This window comes from Ursus maritimus, unplaced genomic scaffold (assembly GCF_017311325.1).
Source record: "Ursus maritimus isolate PB19 unplaced genomic scaffold, ASM1731132v1 scaffold_2, whole genome shotgun sequence".
Taxonomy (NCBI): domain Eukaryota; kingdom Metazoa; phylum Chordata; class Mammalia; order Carnivora; family Ursidae; genus Ursus; species Ursus maritimus.
This window is the reverse complement of record NW_024424452.1, coordinates 98186304-98212334: the sequence shown is the minus strand read 5'-3', so window position 1 is coordinate 98212334 and position 26031 is coordinate 98186304. Positions and strand designations below refer to the sequence as shown.

Below are 26031 nucleotides of genomic sequence, written 5' to 3'. Positions count from 1 at the left end.
TTAGCACGGTTCTTTTTCCACAACACACCTTCACAAGGTACAATGAATAACCGTTGGTTATCAGTTGGAGTGTATCTACTGAAACATTAGAGTGTGTGAAAGTCCGTAAGTGGATGGTTAGCAACAGAACAAAGAACAAAGAGTTTAAAAGGAACAGTTCCTAAAATCTGAAAACAGAAGTACTAGTTCCAAAAAATAACCCTAAAATAGCTGCATTGTTCTTTTCCAGATGGCTTAATTACTCATAATACATATACAGCAATCAAAGCCACAGGTCCAGCAGCAAGAATACCAACCAGAAAACCAGCCTCAAGTCTTAATTCATGATTATAATCTTGGGCTATAATAAGAAAGCAAACATACACAAATCTCTCTTTCTCTCTCATTCTCTCTCTCTCTCTCTCTCTCTCACACACACACACACACACACACATTCCTCACACCCATTTCCTTTCTTTCCTGTTCAAAGCCTAAGAGATTAAAACAGCCTTGTCCACTTAGAAATAGAGGCTAAACTGACCTACTTATTATTTAATATGTGATTAAACGAAAAAGAAAAATCCAGAATGGTGAAACCATTAATATATGTCCAACAACATCTCCCTAACTGAAAGCTGACCATCAGATTATGTACATATCTAATTCTTCTGGGATTTACAGTTTTGTAGGCAAAAATCTTCGTTATGGTCAAGAATACAGAAGTTGATTATTCTGATTCCCTCTATTGACTTCTCTCTGTTGCCTATCTTTTGATTATTTCACTCTTTATTTCCATCAAACAGAGATAAACCTAAAGAACACCTATCCATGTTTTATTTAATATGTCAAACACATAAAGACATTTTTAAATTGCACATTTTATCATTTTTAATACTAAAACATGAAACCCAGTGTCCTAAGAAATGCAATATTTCATTGACACAGTTCATCAAGGTCTCTATTTCAATTCAAGCACTTACCCTTTCACATGTTATCTTTAAGAAACTGATTTGCTTTAAATATAGTTTATATATTAAATACTATATATTTATACATTTATATATAAATATTTAATATTTATATATTATATACTATATATAGTTAAAATATAGTTTAAATTCAATTTGTGTGATTAGTCCACCATCCAGGTAGAATTTTCCAAATAATCGTTTCTTCCATTATGGCACTGAATGAACTCTAAAAATCATACAACCCTGCTAGTTTAGAACTTTATTTTTGTTGTTGTTTACTCCTACGGTAAACGTATCAATATTATTGAGGAGAATCTCACAAACACAAATAATACAAGGGGAAAAACACCGGAATGTGACACAGAGGATACAACTCTTAACCCACTTTTACCAAGAACTTTCATTGTGACGTCTGACCAATCCCTCAGAGCCTTAGTTACTTCAAATATCATATCAAGGTACTGGATTATATGACCTCCAAAATCCCTTCCAGTCTCAAAAGTACACTCAATCCTAATTTCTTCGGAAACAAATAAGTCATGTTGCATAAATTCAGAGTTTGTTTTTTTTTTAATTCAAGTGGAGCAGCAGCTATAGATTAGTTACTACTCCAGAGCAGAGCCTCCTAGCAACGCACGATTAACTCCCAAGAGATCCCTTAATTAAAATCTTCATGGAAGAAAGTACTATTGCATAACAGTCAATAAATTATCAATTAATATGAAAAGTAAAATACTAAGAAGGAAAAAGGTTTGATTTGCTTTGAATGACATATCAAGTATATAGCTGACCTCACACAAAAAAATTAAGTAAATGCTTCTGGGTTTGTTCTTTTCTGAACTATGTAAAGATGATGCAGTGCTCTAAGATTCCAATTTATAATTATTTATCTCCTCCAAGTAGCCTGGAAATAATCATATGCTTAAAGTTAATGGAAAACTATACATAAAATAGGTGACATTCTCAGTTTCATAACTTATCCCCTTTTAACCTTTCCCACACAGATATTTCTCTTATATTAAAAGTCAATCATGGAGTGCCTGGGTGGCTCAGATGGTTAAGAGTCTGCCTTCGGTTCAAGTCACGATCTTGGGGTCCTGGGATCGAGCCCCACATCTGGCTCCCTGCTCAGCAGAGAGTCTGCTTCTTCCTCTCCCTCTGCATCTCCCCTCTGCCGGTGCTCTCTCTCGCTCTCAAATGAATAAATAAAATCTTAAAAAAATAATAATTTAAAAAAAGTCAATCATGTTAAAAGTGTATGTTTAAAGCATCATTACATGAAGTATTTTATACAGTTTTTCCTATTATAAGTCAACAATGAAAAACATGTAAGCTATAAGCCCATTACTTACTCACACTTTTACTTTTAGTAAACGACTGTATGAATATAAATTATTTAATAAGCCTGAGAATTTGTTTTCTGAAAATGAAAATTATATGTCCTCCTGAAAATACCTCATGTGGGTTCTCATTCAATAAGCAAAAGTTACATATCATTTGACTGCTTTCCTAAAAGATTATGATAATTACCAAAAATTACTACAGTCATAATTATCAACAAGAAAATGCTGTACCCAAAGGGGAAAAATATGTTAGGTAACAACAAAAATTATGAATTGTAGCCCTGACTCTCATCACCCAGCAAATGCAAGCTTAGGAAATCCATTTGCCTTCTCAGTGCCCTTCCTATGCCATCTGTCAAGTGAGGAAAAGCCTGCCCATCACTCAAGCAAACTGTTACCAAAAAGAAAACTCATTCAAACCTCTTTTGTCATATTTTCATCTAGCTATATAGTTAAAACAACAGGTTTCAGTGTACCTCTTGAATAAATTACACTTTACAATAAGTAACAAAACGTTAGCAACATAAATACTGATTCTGATTTATTACATAATTGCACTGCACATTAATTATCTCTCTGTAATGCAAAGGCTTCTAAATATTTTATTTATTGAGAGAAAGAGAAAGCACGCCTGTGGGGGGTGGGGGGCACATGGGCAGAGGGACAGGGAGAATCTCCAGCAGAAGATGTGGTGCTGAGCATGGAGCCCGCCCACAGCTGGGCTCAATCTCAGAGCCCTGAGACCATGACCTGAGCCAAAACCAAGCATGGGACATTCAACCGACTGAGCCACCCAGGCGCCCCTATAATGCAAAGGCTTTTAAACGTTAGTTAAAACTGCATTCTGATTTGTAACTGAAAACCCAAAAGAAAAAAAAGGAAAAAAAATGTTTCACGTTTCCCTATCGCATGATTTTTAGTTTCCAAATTCTATGTTTACAGGTACTCTTCCAGCAAAACAAGTACCAATATGCTTTACTGACATCTTACACACTCACAGTTTTGTTCATTTAAAAAAGTTTTCACAGGTATCTTCTCAAAACTTCACAGTGAAGTAAATGGGATAAGAATTTCCAGACTACAGATGAGAAAATTCAAAAGAAAAAAGTTACAGGATTTATCCAAGATTACATGAGAAGAAAATACTAGAATTCAGATTTCCTAACTCCTGTAAAGCAGTACCACATCCAGGCTATTCTGTGTGTTTACACACAGACACACACGCGCACACACATGCCAAGCCCTGTATAACTGCAGCTTCCTCCCAGAAATTGAAAGATTGCAGAAATCTGCATATGAATGAAATTTTCTCAAGCCCTGCAAAGCCACATTTCAAGGCTAGGGTTTCAAGAGCTGTAAGGAAGTCCTAAGGCCATAGAAAAATTGTTTAGCTCAAAACCCAACCACATCCTGAAGAATTCTGAGCCAGCCTCAGGTCCCAAATCCCTTGATTTTCCTACATGAACAAAGAGTTCTGCCATTACAAGAGTCGTCCTTATGCATCCAGAAGGATAACACTTCTGACCAGGATAACCCTTGGGTTTTTTGGATATACATATATAGTGAAATGATTCAAATGATTGCCGCAATAGGTTCAACAAGCATCCATGATCTCATATGGATACAAGAAAAAGCAAAAACAGAAGAAAAAAGAAAAAAAAATTCTCCTTGTGATGAGAGCTCTTAGGATTTACTCTTTTAATAACTTTCCTATATAGTGTTAACTATAGTCAGGTTGTACCTTTCAACCCTAATATTTATCTTCTAACTGGAAGTTGGTAACTTTTGACCACCTTCCTCCAAGTCTCCCTCCCCACACCCTCCTCTGCCTGTGGTCACAAGTCTGATCTCTTTTTCTACGTATTTGGTTATTTTGGGGTTTGTTTTGTTTGGTTTGAGATTCCACATATAAGTGAGGTCATACCATATTTGTCTTTCTCTGACTTACTTCACTTGGTATAATGCCTTCAAGGTCCATCCACATTGTTGCAAATGGAAATTAAAACCACAGTTAAGATATCATCTCATGCCTCTTAGAACAGCCATCATCAATTAGGACAGCCATCCTCAAAAAAATGAGGTAACAAATGCTGGCAGGGACGTGTAATAGTGGGGATCCCTGTGAGCGGGACTGTAAACTGGTACAGCCACTGTGGAAAACCCTCAAAAATTAAAATGGAGGATGGAGGAGCCTCAAAAAATTAAAAACAGAACTACCATATGATCCAGCAATTGCACCTCTGGGAATATATCCAAAGGAAAAGAAAACCCTAACTTGAAAAGCTATCTGTACCCCCATGTTCATAGCAGCATTTGAATTTATAAATATAATGTGTATAATTACTGCATAGATACAAATATATGATATATGACGGAATATTACTCGGCCATAAAAAAACAGAATAATCCTTTTTAAATTTATAATAGCCCTTTACTGTTCAAGAATCTATAAATTTCCTGTCACTTAACCATTAGACCAAATTTAAAACCACCTTAAGAATTCAAAGTTCGCTGGATAAATAAATAAAACAAACATTAAGGCCCATCCTGAAAAGTATCTATTTCACTTTCAAAAAGACATGTTTTATGCTTTAAAAAGTACATGGCTTATACTTTTAAAAATATTTTACATGAAGAAAAATACCATTTTTTAAATCCATTTTAATCTAAAAGTTACATACAGATATGCTTCCAAATGTTTTCATTTAGCGACTACAGAATGCTTAAAATGCAAGGTTCTATATCAAAATGGTAACAAAAAATACATAACAATCAACTTATTTCCTACCCTCAAAGAGCTTAAAATACAGTAGATAAGAAGTAATAAGGACAAGCTTCCATGGAATTGCAACAAATTTTGATATTGACCATATTCCATACCAAATGATATTCCCAATTTTCTAAGAGGCTTTTTTATATCAAAGGGGGCATTAGGTATCAAATGATGTAAAATGATTTTCTGCTCAAGTTTACCATACAAGTTTTCTTAATGAACCAAATGAAGTAATGAATCATCTAATTAGATCTTTTCTGTAAAACCATCTTTTTTTTTTTTTTAAGATTTTATTTATTTATTTGACAGAGAGAGAGACAGCCAGCGAGAGAGGGAACACAGTCAGGGGGAGTGGGAGAGGAAGAAGCAGGCTACCAGCGGAGGAGCCGGATGTGGGGCTCGATCCCAGAATGCCGGGATCACACCCTGAGCCGAAGGCAGCCTCTTAATGACTGAGCCACCCAGGCGCCCTTGTAAAACCATCTTTAAATCCTCAGATAAAAATTTCTTGGTCATGATTAATGATTCTTTGTTCCATTAGTCTTAATTTTATTACAGATTTGTACAGCAATATTCATAAGTGTTTTCCAAACTCTGTTCCTTAAAACACCAGAATCCCATAAATTGTTCATTGATAATCCATGACCAAAACAAAACAAAACAAAAAAAAGGAACCTGTAAAATATTGGGCTAAACTTCTCAGGGATCCTAATATGCTACAGTGCCCTATGAATCTCCAAAACAGTTCCTTATGCAGATGTTTCCAAACTTGTCTAGCCACAAAATTCTTCCATAGAACCTCTATTAATATCTAGGACAACTCTAGTAATCTGTTGAACACAGCTTAGTCAACAGTTGATCCAAACATTCTCCTTCAGTCAAATTTTTGGTATTAAGAATCTAGTAACTCAAGGCCATGAATAGGAAGATTCCTATTCATTTAATTTTAAAAAGTAAAAATTTAAAAGCCAGGCCTAGAAGTCTGTTGTAAAGGCAACTATGTAACTTTAATTCTTCCATAGTTATGGTCTATTAAGTTATTACATCTTCGGTCAATTTAGAAAACTGTTCTTTATCTTATTTAGTTCTTTTCTTCATTAATTTCTACTTTGGAATTCGTATTGTTACTCTTCTGTCTTTTCTGTGGTGTTTTTCCAATAAATCTTGACCCACCTTTTTTTTTTTTACTTTTAACCCTTCTAGGTTTATTTGTGCTAAGAATACCTTTTAAAAACAGCACATAGTTGAGGATCATTTTTTAGTCTGAGTCAGTCTTTTAAAAGGGAAATTTAATACATTATATGTAAATTGTTTTATTGATATTTGTCTTTTAAAACCTCATTTCCTTGGTGTTTTTTTTTTCCATCACTTGCCATTATCTTTAATCTTGTCTAGCTATTTAGAAAACAAATATTGACCCTTCTATTTTAAATTTTACTGATGGTGACGTCCCAGATTTTTTTATAGTTCTTCTTTAACCACTTTCTGGCTGATTATCTCAAAGGAAAAATGAAATTCATCTTATGATATACAATCTGATGCAGGTTGGCCAAGGACTGATCATGCCATGAAACTTGTTCCTTATACTCTATCCGAGGTCTTGGATTATAAATCTTATAACCACAGCCTATCTTTCTGAGTTATTTCTGGCACTCAGCACTATTTCCAATCTTGTATAACAACTGTTTAGTCTTGCTTCTACGTTTAATTTGTTTCAATGCTTATCCCCAGTGCTTTTGGACAAAGATGTCCTTTTCCCTAATTTTGACTTCTCTCGTTTCACTTTTTCTCATTTAGAAAAAATTTTTAAAGAGCACATATGCAATACATTTTCTCTAACTCTTGAAAATCTAAAAATATCCTTCCATCTTCATCACACGTGAACAATAATTTGGCTGTGTATACAATTTTTTTTGTCCACAACCCTTTTGTTTTGTTCTTTGCAGACCTCTGAAGCAATTGTTCCATTACTTCTTGCATTTTGTGTTGCTGTGTTCGAAGTGTTCAAAGAGAATACTTTGATCCTTTCCAATTTCTCGGATAAAGATATAGTTCCAGTGACTATTGTCAATTACAGTTAAGAAGTGTGGGGGCGCCTGGGTAGCGCAGTCGTTAAGCGTCTGCCTTCGGCTCAGGGCGTGATCCCGGCGTTCCGGGATCGAGTCCCACATCAGGCTCTTCCGCTGGGAGCCTGCTTCTTCCTCTCCCACTCCCCCTGCTGTGTTCCCTCTCTCGCTGGCTGTCTCTATCACATAAATAAATAAAAATTTAAAAAAAAAAAAAAAAGAAGTGTGTATGTAGGGGCGCCTGGGTGGCGCAGTCGTTAGGTGTCTGCCTTCGGCTCAGGGCGTGATCCCAGTGTTCTGGGATCGAGCCCCGCATCAGACTCCTCTGCTGGGAGCCTGCTTCTTCCTCTTCCACTCCCCCTGCTTGTGTTCCCTCTCTCGCTGGCTGTCTCTCTCTGCCAAATAAATAAATAAAAATCTTTGAAAAAAAAAAAAAAAGAAGTGTGTATGTATTTGCTACTACTTAATCTAGTACCAGCTTGAAATAAATCAAGCTAGCAATGTGAATCACCACTATAAGGGACATGATAGGATATTCTTTTATCTGCTTTTTTCATTTCTACACAAAATACATATTCTGCTCTATGATCAATAAGCAATTCTGCTGATTCTCTTGCTTAGGTTTCCTTTAATGATATTCCTTTGATTATTTAAATCAATAATCCTGCATTTTCAACTGGCACATAACCTGTCTCCTACACACTGATGATTTATGAACCAGTAGCTCCAGAATCTCATTTCCAGCTCTCCTGGATCTTTCCGCCTGATTGCCAAAACGGAAATGTCTAAAATCTTGAAGATCTCCAACCCATTCTACACTGTATTCCCTTTCTTAGTGAATGGCATTGCCACCCAGTCATCCCATATAGTTCCTAGGTCATACCAGACCCTCTTACTCCCTCACCTCCATGTCCTCTATTCATTCTACCTCCCGAACGTTTCTCTGCTTATCCCAAACCCTCATGATTCTTTCTACTATTATAACCTATTAACTATTTTGCCTGACGTTGGTAATGTAATTCCTACTCTATATATTCACCATAATGATCTACCTAAAATGAAAATCTAATTATGGCATATTCCTGCTGAAAACCCTTTAATGAATGAAACACACTTTTCTTAGCCTTGCTTCTTGGTTACCAGTGCTTTCCTTCTTATAAATCCTATAGTCTGGTCTTAATAACCATTTATATTTCCTCCAACTTCCAGGCTATTTCATACCTATCTGCCTCTGACAAAGGCTGTGCTATCTTACTGATATAGCACTCTTCCCAGCTAGTCTGCCCAGGCAACCTTGCTTCATCATCAGTGACCCTTTGCCTGGGTGGCTCAGTTGGTTAGGTGTCTGCCTTTGGCTCAGGTCATGATCTCAGGGTCCTGGGACAGAGCCCAGCTTCGGCACCCTGCTCAGGGGGGAATCTGCTTCTCCCTCTCCCCCTGCTGTGTTCTCTCGTGTGTACGCTCTAATAATTTTTTAAAATCTTTAAAATCTTTAAATCAGTGGCCCTTTATAAAATACCTTCTGAAATATTTGTCTTAATGTATTCTACTGAATCAGTTATCTGTCCATCTGAGGTCCTACTCATTAACTACACTAGCAATTACTACTTAAGGGCAGAATCTATTTCTTCCTCATTTTTCTTTTACCTCCAGTACATATTAATGTCTAATAAGTACTTGTTGAATAATCAAATTTTAAAAAATAAAGTTATCAAAAATAGAGGTCTAACAATCAGGACCTAATTAAATCAAATTTACATGAGCAACTCCACTTCTGAATAATTAAAAACAAGCTATTCTCCCTAGGTGTCAGTTTATTTCCCTCTAACGGAGGTTCATAATAAGCACATAGTATGTGACGACAGAGCAAGGTCTCAAATCCTTATCTTAGAGTAACAAATCCAGGGAGCTTTCTATGGCAAACAAATTGTTGGAAGAATAAAATATTAATGCTTCTCGAAAGTGTTAAGTGGTATACAAACGCAAAACAGTATTATCTTTTCCGTTTATCTTCACAGAAGAAACTCCTAAGAGGATGTAAAAGACAAGTGATCCCTAGTCAGTCATTTCAAAGAACTTTGCCCAAAAAGCTTTTCATAGACTTTCTATTTGTTTAGTTTAACTGTAGGCAAAGGAGGCCGTTACAAAGACGATAAATTTTCCCTTATATTTCTGCCATGTCATTCGGTTACTCACATAGCAACAACTAACCCCTGGCAAAAGCACATGATTACTAAGCTAACCATTCAGCTGTTAACACTAGAAAAATCATGTCAACCGAACGATGCCATCCATGGCAAAAGACTGACACACATAAAGAGCTATGATAAATAGGTTGGACCCATCTTCCCAACCTGATTATAAAAAATCCTACTGAATTCCTTGTACTAAATAATTCATAGTAGTGAATTCTACCATAACAAAGCTGATAAGGCCCTATGGAATACAGGCTAGTAGTTGGAAATGCTTCCATTTTTATGAATTATTTATTGTAAGGTCATCTGTTTTAATAGACTTTTGTCTGTAAAAAGTACTAACCAAAAACTCATCGCAAAAAAATTAAAAACACTTCTCATTTAAATAAAGGGAAATTTTAATAGATTTTTTCAGAATTAACACATGATTTTACATTTTATCCTTATTTTTAAAAGCTTATTAATTGCTGTTTATACATGTTTTTTCACATACCCACTCTCTTAGACACTGTTCTATGCACTTATTCCTGAATTTCCAAAATCCTCTTTTCTTTACATACTACAGTTCATAGTAACCATAAATAGATTCAAAAAGATTTATCAATTATTTCTTTTGATGGTCCTAAAAACTAAACAACTAAACTGACACTAGAACGAAGTAGTAAAATAACGACCCCAGTGCAGGTCCTCTGATGTTCTCTCCAGTGAACTTTTTTCACTCAACCCTCACCTAGACCCTCACAAGGTTCTTGAGATCTCAGTTAGTCGTAACAACAGAGTCTGTCTAATGGATAATTAGGTTAGTAGGACATAATCAATGTTTAACAAAACAAAGCTAGTGTGTTATTTTACTTCTGGGAAAACTCCTGCCTTTTCCCTCCTCCTGCCCACCCTCCTCTCCACTCAAAAAAAAGAAAGCAAAGAAACAAATGTATCTCTGGATTTTCTTCATCTTTTATTTACTGTGCACAGACTTCCAATGCAAACAAAATTAACAGAAAATTAAGAAAGGCGGAGAAAAAGCAAGTACATAAAAGCCATTCACTCATATGTGACACAAAACTGTCCTAACTTTTAATAAAAATATTTCTCAATGTACTTACTTATAAGGCAAATCATGGTTAGATTTTATACTTTAAAATTGGCCTAAGAAACCAAATGCAGTTGCTGCTACTTTATTCTTGAGATCACAGAACTGAACTAGTTTTTGAACGGATTATACTAAGTTAACCAAGGCAGCTGCTAAGCAAACTTTCTCACTAGCCTCTGCCAAGTTATTTCAATCCTGACCTGCACTATCCTGCAATTCCTCTCCTGTTCTTTTTCACAGAATACAAAATCATGCCAAACTGTATGCGTGTGGCTTTTAACATACACAAACAGATACTACAAACAAATCTACTTTCTCTGGCACACTTACTATGTGAAACTATGATTTTATGGAGATACTATCCAAAGAATAAAGATTGCTATTTTAAATTAGCAGTAAGAATAATAAACATAATGTTCATTCATCAGAAGCTATCTGGGATTTTATATGACAGACTTTAAATATAAATAACTCACAATAAAAACTGAAAATCTAGTTAATAGTGATTGTAGACTTACAAACACACTTTAAAATAGTTATAATTGAGGAGCTCTATTAAAATTTTATTTTTAGAAACCTTCTGAATCTGTGAAAATCCATTTCTCTAAAGAATGATAAAATCTTAGAAAGATAGCATAGAGTAAGAGGCTTTAAAAGCAGTTTTATTAAGGATGCAAATGGCATTATCTGGGTCTTCTCAAGAAAATACCTTACATAGTATACTTAGAGCTAAAGTCAGACAGCAACAGATGAGTTAACTTTTAGTTTCTTTCAGTATTTGTTGAGTATTTATTTCCCTTCTTTGACGTCAGCAAGGATGAACAGGACCCGACACACCTTCTCAAAACAGACTCACCTGCTACCACACATAACCCATTGTGCCCTCTATACTGATGACACCAGAGCTCTACGCCAGGCCAGACTTCGCTGCTGAGCTCAAGCTCCATATAACCAACTGCCTAGATGGGGTTACTTGTATATCCCACGAACAGCCCACACTCAACAGGAGAGGCCTCCTCCTCCCACCACACTCAGTTAGTTTTGGTGAATGTAGCATCAATGAGAACTGAACACGTTATTCTCTACTCTCTACTTAAACAACAGGACTCTGAATTTTAAGCTGATCTGGTTAAGATTTCTTTTTTGTTCTTATCAGCATTAGGGACTACGACAACTTTATCTGTAGCTAAAGCAAAACGTATTCCCTTGTATCTTAGAATACTTCAACTCTCACTTTCCCTAGCCAACAAGTAGAAATTTATACCATTTGATAGCCATCTGATTTGCAGGTACTCTGCATGAGAGGACCTATATGATTATCTTAACACTAAAATGACATGTAAAGGCCAGCTGCAAACACATTGTGGATAAAACATGAGAAGTCTTCTGAAACCATACTGGGACAAAGTTTGTTCTTCCTAACTCTCATGATCAGAATACTACTGCTTATTAAAGACTATAAAGAGAATCAAAATTGCGAAAGAATTAGAAAATATGCCAATAAAAAAGGAAGACTATTCCTCTTCACACTTAGAGAGAGCCATCTATATACACCCCTGCCCTCAATGAGGCAGCAAATACCAAAGCATAAATAAAATGTCCTAAGAATCCTCAAGAAAGTTAAGTCTCTAATTGCTTTATTTCATCTTTTTTCAATAAAAAGCCACAGCTACTCAAAGGTGGGGGTGAGTAGGGTAGGGAGAAAAAGGTGCTAGAATTGGCGATAAATGACACTGTCGTCTACTCAGGCCCCCTGCCAAAACTGTGGACTCTCCATCCTAGACCCCTCCTCTCTCTTATCTACTCCAACTCCTTCACTGGGTCAATTTTTGAGGACAACCAATGTGTCTACTACAGCTGCTGGGAATACAAAAAGGATTCAGGCAATTTGGTTCCCTCAAGTTATTCCCGGGAGAGACAGAAAGAAACAGACTCTTAGAGCACAAGGAAGCAAGTATTCTGACAGACACCATCGCAGGGAACTGCTAGAGAGCTGGCAAGAGAGATGCCGCAGCAGGCCGTCAGGTCAGCAAGGCTTTGCAAAGGAGACACCGGAAGTGAGTTCTAAAGAATGTGTGGGAGCTTAACCAGGCAAAAAAGAGGGAGGACATTCCCGACTAAAGCAGGGAGCTCTAAAGGAGCCACAAAGTAGCACAGTAAGACAGGAGCGTCAGAGGCAGCAGAGGCAAGAGCCAAGGTCCAAATCTTGTTTTTAAGAGACTAAGGGATTGGAAATTATTCCAAAGATAGTAAGTGAAGGATGTTAAGCCAGGAAAAAAACAAAACAAAACAAACCTAGAAGTGGGTAGAAGGTATTGAGGGTCATTCTTTTAAAAAATACATAAATTTTGAAAAGAGGATAAACAGATTGACTAAGGACATAAATACATAAGTAAATTTAACCCAATACTAAATTTTAAAAGGGGAAAAAAGAAAGGCTCTGTTTATAAAAAACAAAATAACACTTTTCCTTAGTAAATTTAAAGTATACTATACTATCACCAAAATCTGGATTTTAAGTCTAACCTTAATTTTTTCATACACCCCTTAACACATTTTCTGAATACATTTTTTAACAAATCTACCTAGGGCCGCCTTTATAAGACTCTTGATTCAATTCTGACACCAGCTCCTGATCTATGTTCACCTAAAAACCGGTAAAAAGGTATCAAAGCACTATAGCTTTTATTGCTATTACAAACGAAGTTTGGGGGCGCCTGGGTGGCACAGCGGTTAAGCGCCTGACTTCGGCTCAGGGCATGATCCCGGCGTTGTGGGATCGAGCCCCACATCAGGCTCTTCAGCTATGAGCCTGCTTCTTCCTCTCCCACTCCCCCTGCTTGTGTTCCCTCTCTCGCTGGCTGTCTCTATCTCTGTCAGATAAATAAAATCTTAAAAAAAAATAAATAAATAAAAATAAATAAAAAATAATTATTGACACTGTGATTGTCCTTTTAAACTTCAGCAATGAAAGCTATGAAAAGATACCAAATAAAATCTATCTATTTTGGGGGCACCTGGGTGGCACCATGGTTAAGCGTCTGCCTTCGGCTCAGGGCATGATCCTGGCGTTATGGGATCGAGCCCCACATCAGGCTCCTCCACTGTGAGCCTGCTTCTTCCTCTCCCACTCCCCCTGCTTGTGTTCCCTTTCTCGCTGGCTGTCTCTATCTCTGTCGAATAAATAAATAAAATCTTTTTAAAAAAAAAAAATCTATCTATTTTGAAGTGGAACAACCTTTCTCTAGGTTAGAGAAAGGCCACAAATGGCCACAAATCAAGAGATAACCTTCATCAATTCCCAAATAGTAGTTATTCTTAAGAGGGGAAAAATTTCCAGTAGTAAGCTAGTTACTTCTTTATTTAACTCAGTTCAGTATTTTCCTCATGAGAGAACTGTCGGAATATCAAAACAGGATTCATTTGGCAAATATATAGTCAGCACTTTTTTGGGCAGAGAGACGTTGCTACCCCTTTACAAAAAGCCAGGCCACTGAACTTGAACTAGGAAGGGGCTTGCCTTTAAGGAAGGGAAATATAACGATACTTAGTAAATGGCTTAGTAAATCAGCCTCAAATCAATTTAATCTGACTATTGGTCCTGTTTTAACCTCACGTGCTAATATCAAGAACTTAGCTCTTTGTTTCTTGTCGTGTGAGCCTCTAGCTTGTACCTAACTGCCAACTTACCTCTGCCTTGACTCCATAACTCTTCTTGTTTCCACCAAATTCATGTCTGGCATATCTATCCATTTTTCCTAGTCCTGGTTCCCATGTCATCCTATTCTGAGATCTTCCAGAACTTAAAATTCAGAATTCAGATACCAAACTCGGACTCTCAAACTAGAACTCTGAACATCCCAACACGTACCACTTACCGATCAACCTTCATCTATATCACATAGTAAGACCTTCCTCATACTATGCCCTATGGGCCCTGCAGAGACATGCGGCCCTCATCACAGACTTCCCTGAAACCAACTACTCAATTGTTCTGGACATTCTTTCACTCTAGATCTGCCCAGACCTTCTGCCCCATATCCTCACTGGGAGGCAGTCACCTGTCATTCCCTGAATGGCTAGTTCTGACAAAAATGGTTCTAGGCCCTGCAGGAAATGCAACTATGTACAGGACATGATTCACACCTTCCAGAAGCTTATATTCCAGGAAGGAAGCTAAGACAAGTAACTACAGGGAGAATCAATAGGTACTAAAGGCTTAAAGAAGCACAAGAATTTCTTTATAGTCTCTAATACTAGGGCAAAGCCTTAAAGGATGAAGATTATTTTAATATAGTGAGACTGAACAGCTGAAGCATAGAAAATAGGCATTAAAAGAAATGAGACAAGCATAAAGATAAAGCAGTGAAGCCGGAAAGGGTACAAAATTTAACCCCCCCCCCAAAAAAAAGAAGGTAAATGGATGACTGAAATACAGTAGAGTATAAAGAAGTGAATCTAGAAAGATAGGTCAGGGTCAGACTGAAAGCAGAGGTTCCAATGTAGAGCCATTAAAAATAGTTAAGCCAGGCAATATGATGCAGCATTTGATCTTCCCTGTGCTTCCATAGTCTGTGATTAATAAAAACTGAAATATTTTTAAAAGCATAAAGCTAGATCTTTATTTAGATTACTTTTTTATTACTCCCAGCTACCTACCAACAACCCCCAAATTTCTCTTTCTTCAACCCATGAATTGGTGAGACCCAGTAGGAAAATGGGGAGAACAATAAAGAACAAATGGAAAAAGAAGAACCATAAAGTGAACAGAATCACAGAATCATTCATCTTACAAATGCTGGAGATCCCCAGAGATCAAATGGTCTGTCTGCCCCTCAGCTTTCAGGCATGTATGTCTTCCAAGTTCAGAGAAACCTCACCTCATTGTGAAACTAAGTTTAACATCAAACCCTATCCAACCCACTAGATCATGTTCTGAACAGCACAGGCAAATACCCCACAAAGTTCACAATAAAAGAAAAACAGGCATTCATGTCTTACTGTGGAAATACTGACATTCAAAAGATGACAACACAACACATGACCAAAAAAGGCCTAGGAATGGTAGTAGCACTGCCTTATCTGGGACCACAAACCGGGAGACAACGGTCCCAACATATACCCTAAGTCAACATCATCACTGCGTTGTTACAGTCCAGGGTCCATTTTATTATCTGAACGATTCATCACATTACCAATGCTCTCTCCTAGGCCAGACACTCAACTCTTAAACTGAGTTCTGTAAATATTAATTCAGCTCACACTATGAGCTGGACTCTGTGCTTGGCATTTGAGGAGATATAAAAATGAACCTGGACTTAATCCAGGACTTCATTACCTTCTTTATCAAGCTGCCTCCTCTTATTATATGAAAAAAAGATGGGGGTAGAAATGGTCATAAACAACAAGGGCCTGAACTGATCTGATGAACTCCAAATTAAGAAAAATGTGTTAAGAAAAACACTGATAGAAAGTAGTTTTTAAATGACCAAGCATACCTTAAATGAATGAATGAAGGACCAAAGAGGCTTTCTTGAATAAAGAACACAGCTTGCGTGCAAAGATCTGTATCTAATGACAAGGAGGGAAGTTAAAAGCGACTCAAGTACCAGACACTTGTTATCAATGGAAATTAGACAGTCATGGAAAAAGGAACAGGTTACTCATCATGATGTTCTTGAATACTTTCCAGCATGGCTAGATATGCAAGACATAAAAGCTTGGTACAGCCAAGCCCAGAAACAAGACTTAGAACTACAGGTAGAAGTAAGGTAATGGTGACTAGAAGCAAAATCTCTAGGTGCAGGCAAAGGGCTTTTAGCCTTAAGCAAAAAGCAAACCATCTCAGAGGTAAGGGAAGTGGTAAGTTTTCACACCTAACTGAGAGAAATAGTGTAGAAATGCCAAAAATGGTGAGAACAGCATACACTATAAGCAGTACATTAACAAGGGACCATTTGTTGGGATAGAACGAAAACTAACACTTAGATGTATTATTGTCTTTTACTTGCTTGAAGTGGAATTTTCTCTTCTGTTATTACTTCAGTTGTTGCTTATAAAATATTTACAATTTATCTAAATGACTTTAATTGATTTATAACCATCATTTCAATAACACCTATCCCCCGTTTGAGCTGAGACACAGGTTACACATGCTGGAAGAGTCTAATTATTAGATATAAACTGCTCCAAAGGGCTACACACCCCAGGCCAGAAATGTTAGCAGTAGAAATGGACTCTCATTACAAATAAATATTTTTTTATTGTGTTGTTAGCCAGCATATAGTACATCATAAGTTTTGTTGGAGCGTTCAACAATTCATTATTGCGTCTAACACTGAGTGCCCATCCCAACACATGCCCTCCTAAATATTTTTTTTAATAAAAATTATTTTTTTAAAAGGCCACGTGGCTTTCTTAGTGTGGCCTGAGGAACACCTGCATTAGAATCACCTGCGGTACTTATTTTAAATGTAGGTTCCCATCACAGACCAGTGGCTTTCCAAATCTGTGTTTATTATAAAAATCATCTGGGGTACTTGTTTGCATTTTTTTTTAAGATTTTATTTTTAAGCAATCTCTACACCCAACATGGGGCTCACACTTACAACCCTGAGAGCAAGAGTTACATGTTCTACCGATGATCCAGCCAGGCGTCCCTAGGGTACTTGTTTTAAATGCCAATGCTCATACTTATCAGAATCTCTGACACAGACATTCTGAGGACCACAGTTTGAGAAACAAAGTAATAGGACAAATGCTTTGAAAATACAACCTATCTTGGTGGTAGCAAAAAAGCCACCCGTATATTCTTTTTTTTTTTTTTTTAAAGATTTTATTTATTTATTCGACAGAGATAGAGACAGCCAGTGAGAGAGGGAACACAAGCAGGGGGAGTGGGAGAGAAAGAAGCAAGCTCCCAGCGGAGGAGCCTGATGTGGGGCTTGATCCCAGAACGCCGGGATCACGCCCTGAGCCAAAGGCAGACGCTTAACCGCTGTGCCACCCAGGCGCCCCGTCACCCGTATATTCTTGAACAGCTACACAAATTTTGTAAATCATCTTCAATGTACAAATAGATATAACTATTTCAAGGAATCATTAAATAATTATTTCAGGATTCAGTTGATTAATCTCTAATCATTCTACTTTGTAAAGCAGAATTTTCACTGAAACAGGGAATGTATATAATAAATTGAGAACCAGTTTCTAAGAGAGAGGCATGGCTACAGAAGTAAAGGAAACAGAAGAACCAAACATGATCTCCAAATAGCAAGAAGATATTAGAGGGAGAAACTGGGTGGTGGCATTGCCAAACATTTCAGGCATATATACAGAAAGCAATGGGGGCACACAAGTTATTTTCAATATACCAAAATGACAAACAACATGAAGGCTGGCTCTTATGAGTCAAGGTATCTAATACGATGAAATATGTATTTATCAAATATTGACCACACAACCACTCATGAACTTTTAGCCTTTACTATCCTATGAACTGCCTCTAGCTAAGTGCTCCTTCCTGGGACTGGCTTCCATAATGTTAATTTCTTGTCCCACTTGGATCCTATTAAATAGTGAGGATATAGCAACACACCCTACTGTTTCTCATTCTAGAGGCAAAAGAAATATTTCACCCCTGCACAATCAGGTACTCAAACATTTGCTGACTTAAATCAAGGCCCTGATATGGGCAATCAGAGGTATACTGTCATCACTCCATCAGCAAGTCTTTATTGAGCATGTACCATGAACAGAGCAAGAGTCTGCTAATTCGGGAGAAATGAAAAAAAGAAGAAATCACTCTGCCTACTATCAAAAACATTACAAAAGTGACACAAGGCGATACTGACTGTTACAGAATCCAGCAGAGTGTGGATTAGCAAATTTACATCCTTGGGTTTTAGTTTATTCTCACAATAAATGAAAAGGTCAGTTTAGATAATTTATTAGTTTCCTTCCAGTTTTGAAAATAGCTGATTTAGTGAATCATACACTTAGGTCTCCTGAGGGAAACTACAAGATAATGGTGAACGGAAAAGTTGAGTTTGGAACAGCTGTTTTGTGGTAACAATAGAATACTAATGGCAGGGGTGCCTGGGGGGCTCAGCTGGTTGAGCAGCCGACTCTTGATTTCAGCTCAAGTCATGATCTCAGGGTTGTAAGATAAAGCCATGCATTGAGCCCCACATCAGGCTCTGCACTCAGTGGGGAGTCTGCTTGAGATTCTCTCCTTCGCCTGCTGCCCCTCCCCCCATTCATGTGCACACACGCACTCTAAAATAAATGAATAAAATCTTTTTAAAAAAGAATACTAACTGCAGATTACACACGTGCAAGGATAACTTGGGTGCCTTCATCTCTTAGGTATAACTTCTGCACAATCCTAAAATATTCTGTTCAGAACAGAAAGATCAGAAATCCATAATCTGAATGCTAAAGAATTTGAAAGAAAAAGTATAGATTTAGCTTATTAAACTTTAAGTGTAAGAGTGACTGCTGTCCTTAAAGGAAGAGGAGAGACGCATACTGAGACACACAGGAAGAACACCAAGTGACAGAAGCAGAGATTGAAGTGATAAATGTCACGTCAAGGAATACCACCACCACCACAAGCTAAGAGAAAGGGCATGGAATACATTCTCCCTAGAGCCTTCAAAGACAGCATGGCCATGTGGACACCATGATTTCTAATTTCTGGCCTTCGGAACTATGGAAGAATAAAATTATGGTGTATAAAGCCACTGTTTGTGGCAATTTGTTGGGGCAGCCCTAGGAAATTAGTACAGCCAGCACCCAGAGAATCCATTTCCCGGACCACGGCAGTCAGAGAATGGTTCTGGGGATGCCAAAATAGCAGCATCTTCCTTATAGTGGCTGTGTCTTCATTAGGATAGCGACTGTGTACTCTCACACTGGCAGCTTATGATCGTGGAGGCAGCAACCCCCTTGGTGGCCTGATATCTGGAAACTTCGCTGAAGCGGGAACTCCACCCCAACCCCATGCCCCGAAACCGGCAAGTACTATTAAATACAACGTAATAAATTCCTTTATAAAAGCAAAGAGAATGATTACGGCATAGGAGAACTGCTTAATAAAATACAACTCTTTATCAAGAGCTAGTGTTTTAAACACTCAAGGTCATAAAATGATAAAGCAAAGTTGAAAACAACATGCCACTCGACAATGAAAATATTTATCAAATGTAGAAACTATATTAAAACTTTACTTGAAATATATGTTGAGAGGCGCCTGGGTGGCACAGCGGTTGAGCGTCTGCCTTCGGCTCAGGGCGTGATCCCGGCGTTATGGGATCGAGCCCCACATCAGGCTCCTCCGCTATGAGCCTGCTTCTTCCTCTCCCACTCCCCCTGCTTGTGTTCCCTCTCTCGCTGGCTGTCTCTATCTCTGTCAAATAAATAAATAAAATCTTTAAAAAAAAATTTAAAAAATTAAAAAAAAAGAAATATATGTTGAAGATGTTAAAAAATGCCAGTTTTCACTGAATACATTCCCTGCCACTGTACTATTCTTAGTGTGTTCTAACACCAAGGACTGTAAAGAAAACAAAAGAAGTTAATTTGTAGGCTGCCATAAGAAACTGAGAATAAAACATCAGTTTTTTCCCCATAAATTCAATCCATCAATAAACATTCTTCCTGTCTATCTTTCAATTTACTTGTATTTGTTAAATAACAAATAATGCCTGGAAATAAATTGTTTGGATAAGGTCCTGCCATTTGCCTAAAAAAAATTACCTATGGTCCAGTTTTGGGTATCTTTATGATAGTATGCAAATATATCACATTATTTTACTATATAGTCTACCTCTTAGATATAAAAAACAATACAAGATTTGCAATTCCTTACCTTTTAGAAATACAATAAATTTTCTAAACACACCTATTCAATTTTCCCCATCATAATGTAGTAGAGGATATGTGGCTTTGTTATGGTTACAACCACAACAAAAATTATATTAATCTGCCAAGTAAATGTAAGACTATGAGGGAAATAGTCTAATGATTAAAAAAAAAGTAAAACTGTAAAACTACTAGAAAGAATATTTTTAATTTTGCCATTTTAAAGTCAGTATTTAAGGATCTTTTGCAGCTCCTATTTTTTACTGTCCAGGATATAACCCCCCTAAGCCTCTTGTGTTTTTTCCTGCCTGAGGAACCAAGGATTAACGCCTTCTCCCCATACTCCAAAAAACATAAAAACATGAACTCAAACATGGGAACCACTACATTATGAATATGGAAATCACAGGGCAAAGAGAAAGAAGAATTCAAGCAGAGAAGGTAGAAATGGCAGTAGAGCTAGGCAGGAACCTGATCAGACAAAACTGGGCCCAAGCAGAATGGGCAACAGGCCTGTCACCAGAAAAACTGAGAACAGCAGATGCGTTTCCTACCGCTGAACATCCTAAAAACAGAAATAGGTGAAATGAAACTAACACTTAGAGCCTACCATCGGATTTTCACAAAGATGTTTTCATTTATTCCTCAAAGCAATCTCATGAGCTGGAAAAAACTATAGTCCCAACAAATCAAGCAACTCAACCAATAAGACAAACCTGGGCTTAGTCTTTCTCATGGTAAACACAGAAAATGGTATTTGTGCAGCAGGGTCTGATAAAGAGGCTCGTTGTAGCTGGTGGCAACTAGGCTGGTAGCTCTGAAAACCCCAGGCACTACCTGACCTCACTGAGAGACAAATATTCTGGCACACCCAGAACCCCTCCTGGCTAGGGCCACGAAAACTCTACTGAGTGATGTCAAAGGGACTGCATTTTCCATTCTGTTCTCAGGCTTCTCAGTAGCTGCACCCAGGTCAGCCTACAGCCAATTCTTCAAACAAAAGGAGGAGGTACCCCACACATCCCCAGGCTACGCACACCCTGACTGCAGGCCCTCCCACAAACACAGGCCCTTTCCAGTATTTTTTTTTAAAACTGGGGGAAAAGTCTTCCAGAAGAGACTAAGTCAATTTTTTTCCTAAAAAAAAAAATCTGCCCACCCTGTTGCTCATGTCAGAAACTCTTTCTAAAAGCAACAAAGGTGGCCATTCCAATAGGTTTAAAATGAAAACTATGAATTAAAAAGAAACACACCAAAATACATTTATATTAAAGTGTTATCTGTCAATCAAGCAAAGATTAAATATATGATCTTGGTTTAGTATGGAAGAAGCTGGACAGGTACACAATCATTCAATGTCACAGGATGGGTGTGGGATCCCCAAGGAGCAAAGAATGGCAGAAAACACTGAAAAGGTAGATAAACCTAAAAGAGGTTCATATACTTATGAAGTCTCTGAGATGAAACACAAAATTGAGATATGAGTAAGTGGGCACTACCCTGAAGGGATTGGGAAAGATCAAGAGATTGTCACAAATGTCTAAAACCAAAAAAGGCCAGGGGCACAGGGGCTCAGTTGGTTAAGCCTCCAACTCTTCATCTCGGCTCAGGTCTTGATCTCAGTTTGGGTCTTGATCTCAGGGTTATGAGTTCAAGAAACAAAAAAGGCTACAAAATACTGATGTGGAAAATGCACATCAAGTCAAGTATCAATGGCCCAGAATCATATTTAGATCTCTGGTATTATCTTTTAGGGCTGGGGTGGGCCTCCAACCTATCTGTATAAATAAAGCTTTATTGGAACACACTGTTCAGGTACTGGCCATGACTACAAGGATAGAGACCACATGGCTCACAAAGCCAGAAATATTTACTATCTGGCCCTTTACAGAGAAAGTTTACAAACCCCTGTTCTATACAAAAGCAGCCTGGAATGAAAAAATTACCTTTAACTACTTACTTATACTGATTATCAACAGAAGACCAGTGGCAAGATTTACAGAAAAGTCTACTTTCATTAAGTAACAGAAAACATGTATTTCTAAAATTTTACAGACCAATTAAATAAGTTCCATTCATTTATACACTGTTTTGATTAACACCTTGGATAGCTATTACAAAGCAGCTCATTGTAAGCACATTATATGAACAGTATGGCAGAGCAGTTATTTTGACAAAGGTTAAAAAAAGTTTTCCTGCACAAGAAAATTAAGAAATGCTTCACGATCATTTGTCCTTCTCATTCTCACCACTCATTAAAAACCATGAAACATTCTTTCAGTGTTTTCATCAAATGAAAAAAATATTTTATATAGATATATAACATATCATACAGAGAAAATCAAACTATTAGTCACCAACAGAGGAATCAGCAGTTTAGAAGCTTTATAACTCTAAGAGTGAATTGTTCTATATTAGCTTTACATATATTTAAAATTTTTCTACTGCAAATAGATATAATTCATTACAATTACATAACCAAATTTATTCACCCATATTCCCTATAAAAATGAGGGAAGGAGGAATTAAATTGAAACAATCAAAAGTATGAAGAAACACTTCTTAAAACATCTAGCTATCTATTTATGGAACTGTCCGTAAAGTAATTGTTGATAAAGTAATTCAGAGCAAACAATAATCATATATGTCATTTCCAAGACACCCTCAAGTATTATACTAAGTATACTACCATGTATTATGCACACTGTACTAACTAGAGCAAATACCTGCAGGGACAAATATTTTAATTGAAGGACACCAGGAATGTGGACAGACTGCAGCTTTGTGCAACTGCAGCTACACTCCAAATTTTTTAAATACCAAGGTCTATTTAAAAAAAAAAATCAAAGGACACAAAACCTGAAAGGAATTTTGCAACTAATTATCTAATTAAGCAAGTTCTTTTCCAAAATTGCATTTAAGTAATCACTATTTTCTCCTGTCCAGATACCCCGAATGGTGGCTACGTTAGTAACATCACAGAGATACATTTTAAAACATGAGACAGTTTGGTTCCAGAAAAGTCACTAATGAAATCTCACACCACATCTTTAAGTGAAAAAAAGAAATCTACATTTCAGTAAAGGTACAAGAGATGAGAAGAAAAGAATACCTAAATTATGGCGATAAATGAGAGCCCAAAATTGTCTACTGTAACCACCAGGAAGAGGAAGGATAGGGAAGTATGAGTTTAAATACTTACTTAAACTAAACTGTGGTTTCGGTCATTTAAAACGACAATTTTCATTTTTATTATTTGGGTATGTTATTATACTGGCCCTAAATCTCCCCTCCTCCACCAGTATGCTGCCATCATACCAGACGTGCTTTCCTCATCCTTGGAGTAAGTGCTGTTTTATGGGGCTGGAAAAGAGCTCTTGAAATTGTCCAGCCAGGAAAATATGTTAAGTGGGAAAAGGAATGGAGGGTGCTACAGGTAGGATCTTCATAAATAAACCTAAATAGTAGTTTCAAGTATAGAATAAATCTGCATTCAAGTTACGCTCTTTACTTTTTAAATTGATAAAGATTTTTAACCGTGGCGAGATTCCCAAAGCTTAACAATTAGATTCTGACATCCCTTGGTTTTCGTTTACAGATAACTTGAGAATAAAACTCCATCAGTCCATCTGGACATTTAGTTTCCTGACCACCTTCGTTTTTCATCACCTATAAAAGTTTCAGATAAAGTGATGAGTTCAAAATGTAGCTCAATTATGAAACAAGACGTGCACGAGGAGTCAGAAGAAACTGGAACTTCTCCCCTTTATTTTTACGTATTTATTTCCCATCCCTCACACTAAAGTTCGTCCACCAGCAGACATCCTTAGAGGAGGAACTTTCCCTCTCCCAAACCCAGGCCGAGGTAGGAAGTACCCGCCCTCCCAACCAAAGAAACCGCGGAGTCCTCGCCGCTCATTGGCTGCGGAGGCCGTCAGTGCTGCAGAGGGCGGGGCCCGCCGGCTGAGAGCACAATTGCAGACCCGCATTTCTCCGAGGGTCGCGGGATTCCCCACCCCAGAAAAAGCGGCCAGTGTCCACTAGGGGTTCCTTCTCCTTTTTATTTTGCGGGCCCTCCTCTCAACGTCCCTATACGGTTTCTGCCCGTTTGACTCCTCCACGCGGCAATTTTTCAAAGCTCCAACATCTCTTCCCCGCCCCAGCAAGCTCCCAGTCTAGGACCAAACAGAAAGATGCTGCGGTTTTAGGAGTGAAGCAAGCTGTGGACTGGATCTCCCGAGGGTAGCAGAGGATTCCTTCCTCTGGCAATGATATAATTGCTTAAATTTTCTGTTAACTGTTTTAAGTGCGCTGGCCTTCGCCAAGTATTAAAGCCTAAAACACTCGGTGTCCACTCAGTAAGAGTTGCCACGAAGTATTACAGGGTTAATCAATCTCTTGTTGAATTATCCACCGTTTTCAGTGTTCTGTCCGGTTGTCCCTAACACTGTGCCATTCTTCGACCACACCCGCAACAGCTCAAGCTCCTATACAGATTTACCACACACGCATTTTGTACTTTATCCTGTAAAGGAACCTGACAAGACACACCGCTGTTGCCTACAGGGAGTGTGCATACTTCTTGAAACTACAAACACTTTGGAAGAAGAATTAGAAACAATGGCTTTAGTTATGATAGGTACACAACGCTCTACAAACTATGCGCATTCAATTCCTTCAACAGCATCCTTATGCTCAGTAGTCAGAGGAGGAAAATCATTTCGTTTCTGTAATGTTTTCAGACTTTCAGTTCCCTCATCAGAACTGCTCAAGGATGGGAGATAACCTACTGTAAAATAAGTATATTTTTAGTATTTACCCCTAACAAAGGTAAAGGACTACAGCTATGAGAGAGCATGATTTATGTGTTTGACACATCATCTCCCAAGGCCTGCAGTACACAGTAAAGAGGTAACAAGAGTTCTTTAGATCTCACTGCAGCATCCTCTAGGTTGTGTTGCTTCCTGACACTGTCCTAGGACAATGTGGTCTTCTTATTTTTCTTTTTTGGGATCCCCTTCGTCTCTCTGAACTTTAGCCTCAATTCTCAATGAATTTATTTTCCATTGCCACCATCACCATCTCTATTGCCTTGAAATCTTTGTCACATTTGCTAATCCTGACAGGGTCCCACGAAAGCCCGTTCTCCAACAGGTCGGCCATCCTCCCCGTACTTCTCAAGCCACTTCAGCTTCTCCCTTAGCTGCACGGCTCCCACCACCCACTCTCTCCAGTGAACTTCACTCCTCTGAAGTCTGGCTTGCTGCCGAATCCTGACAGCTGGACCTAACCAATCCGTGAGGGATAAATAACCGACGCCGCCAATGAGCAGCAGCCGGGGGGTGGGAGGCGGGACTTCGCCTAAGTTCTTCGGGTCCTGAAACCAAAGACCTGTTGCCGCCGCCGCGGTAGCCGCGGAGTTTCTTAGTTACCGCTGCGCCCACGGCGGCCTCGGGTCACCAAAGCCCGTGCCAGGCAGCAAGTTCCTGCCGCCCGTTCCCGCCACTGCAACGAATAGGACCGAAACCCCCACCCAACTCGAGCGCGGCGCGCCCCGCCCCACCTCCCCCGGCGGGGGTATCCTGGAGGCCGCCCCGCACCCTCCCGGCCTCCCCTTCCCCGCCCGGCTCCCGCAGGCAGCCCCACCCGGCCGGGCTCGCCCAACCCGGGCGCCCGAGACCCCGGCAGCCACTCACCAGGAAGTTGGGAGTTTTCCGTTCTCCTGCCCGCGAGGGACCCGGGGCGGGCGG

At 38.4% G+C, this 26031-nt stretch overlaps 1 protein-coding gene across 2 annotated transcripts in view; it reads right to left on the bottom strand.

The window, feature by feature from the left end:
* NEK7 (NIMA related kinase 7) overlaps positions 1-26031 on the bottom strand; it is a 154742-nt gene extending 128711 nt beyond the window's left edge. For both annotated transcript variants that reach the window (XM_040636413.1, XM_040636414.1), the window contains exon 1: positions 25978-26031. The gene's annotated coding sequence lies outside the window, so the exon portion shown is untranslated. The remainder of the gene's footprint in view (positions 1-25977) is intronic.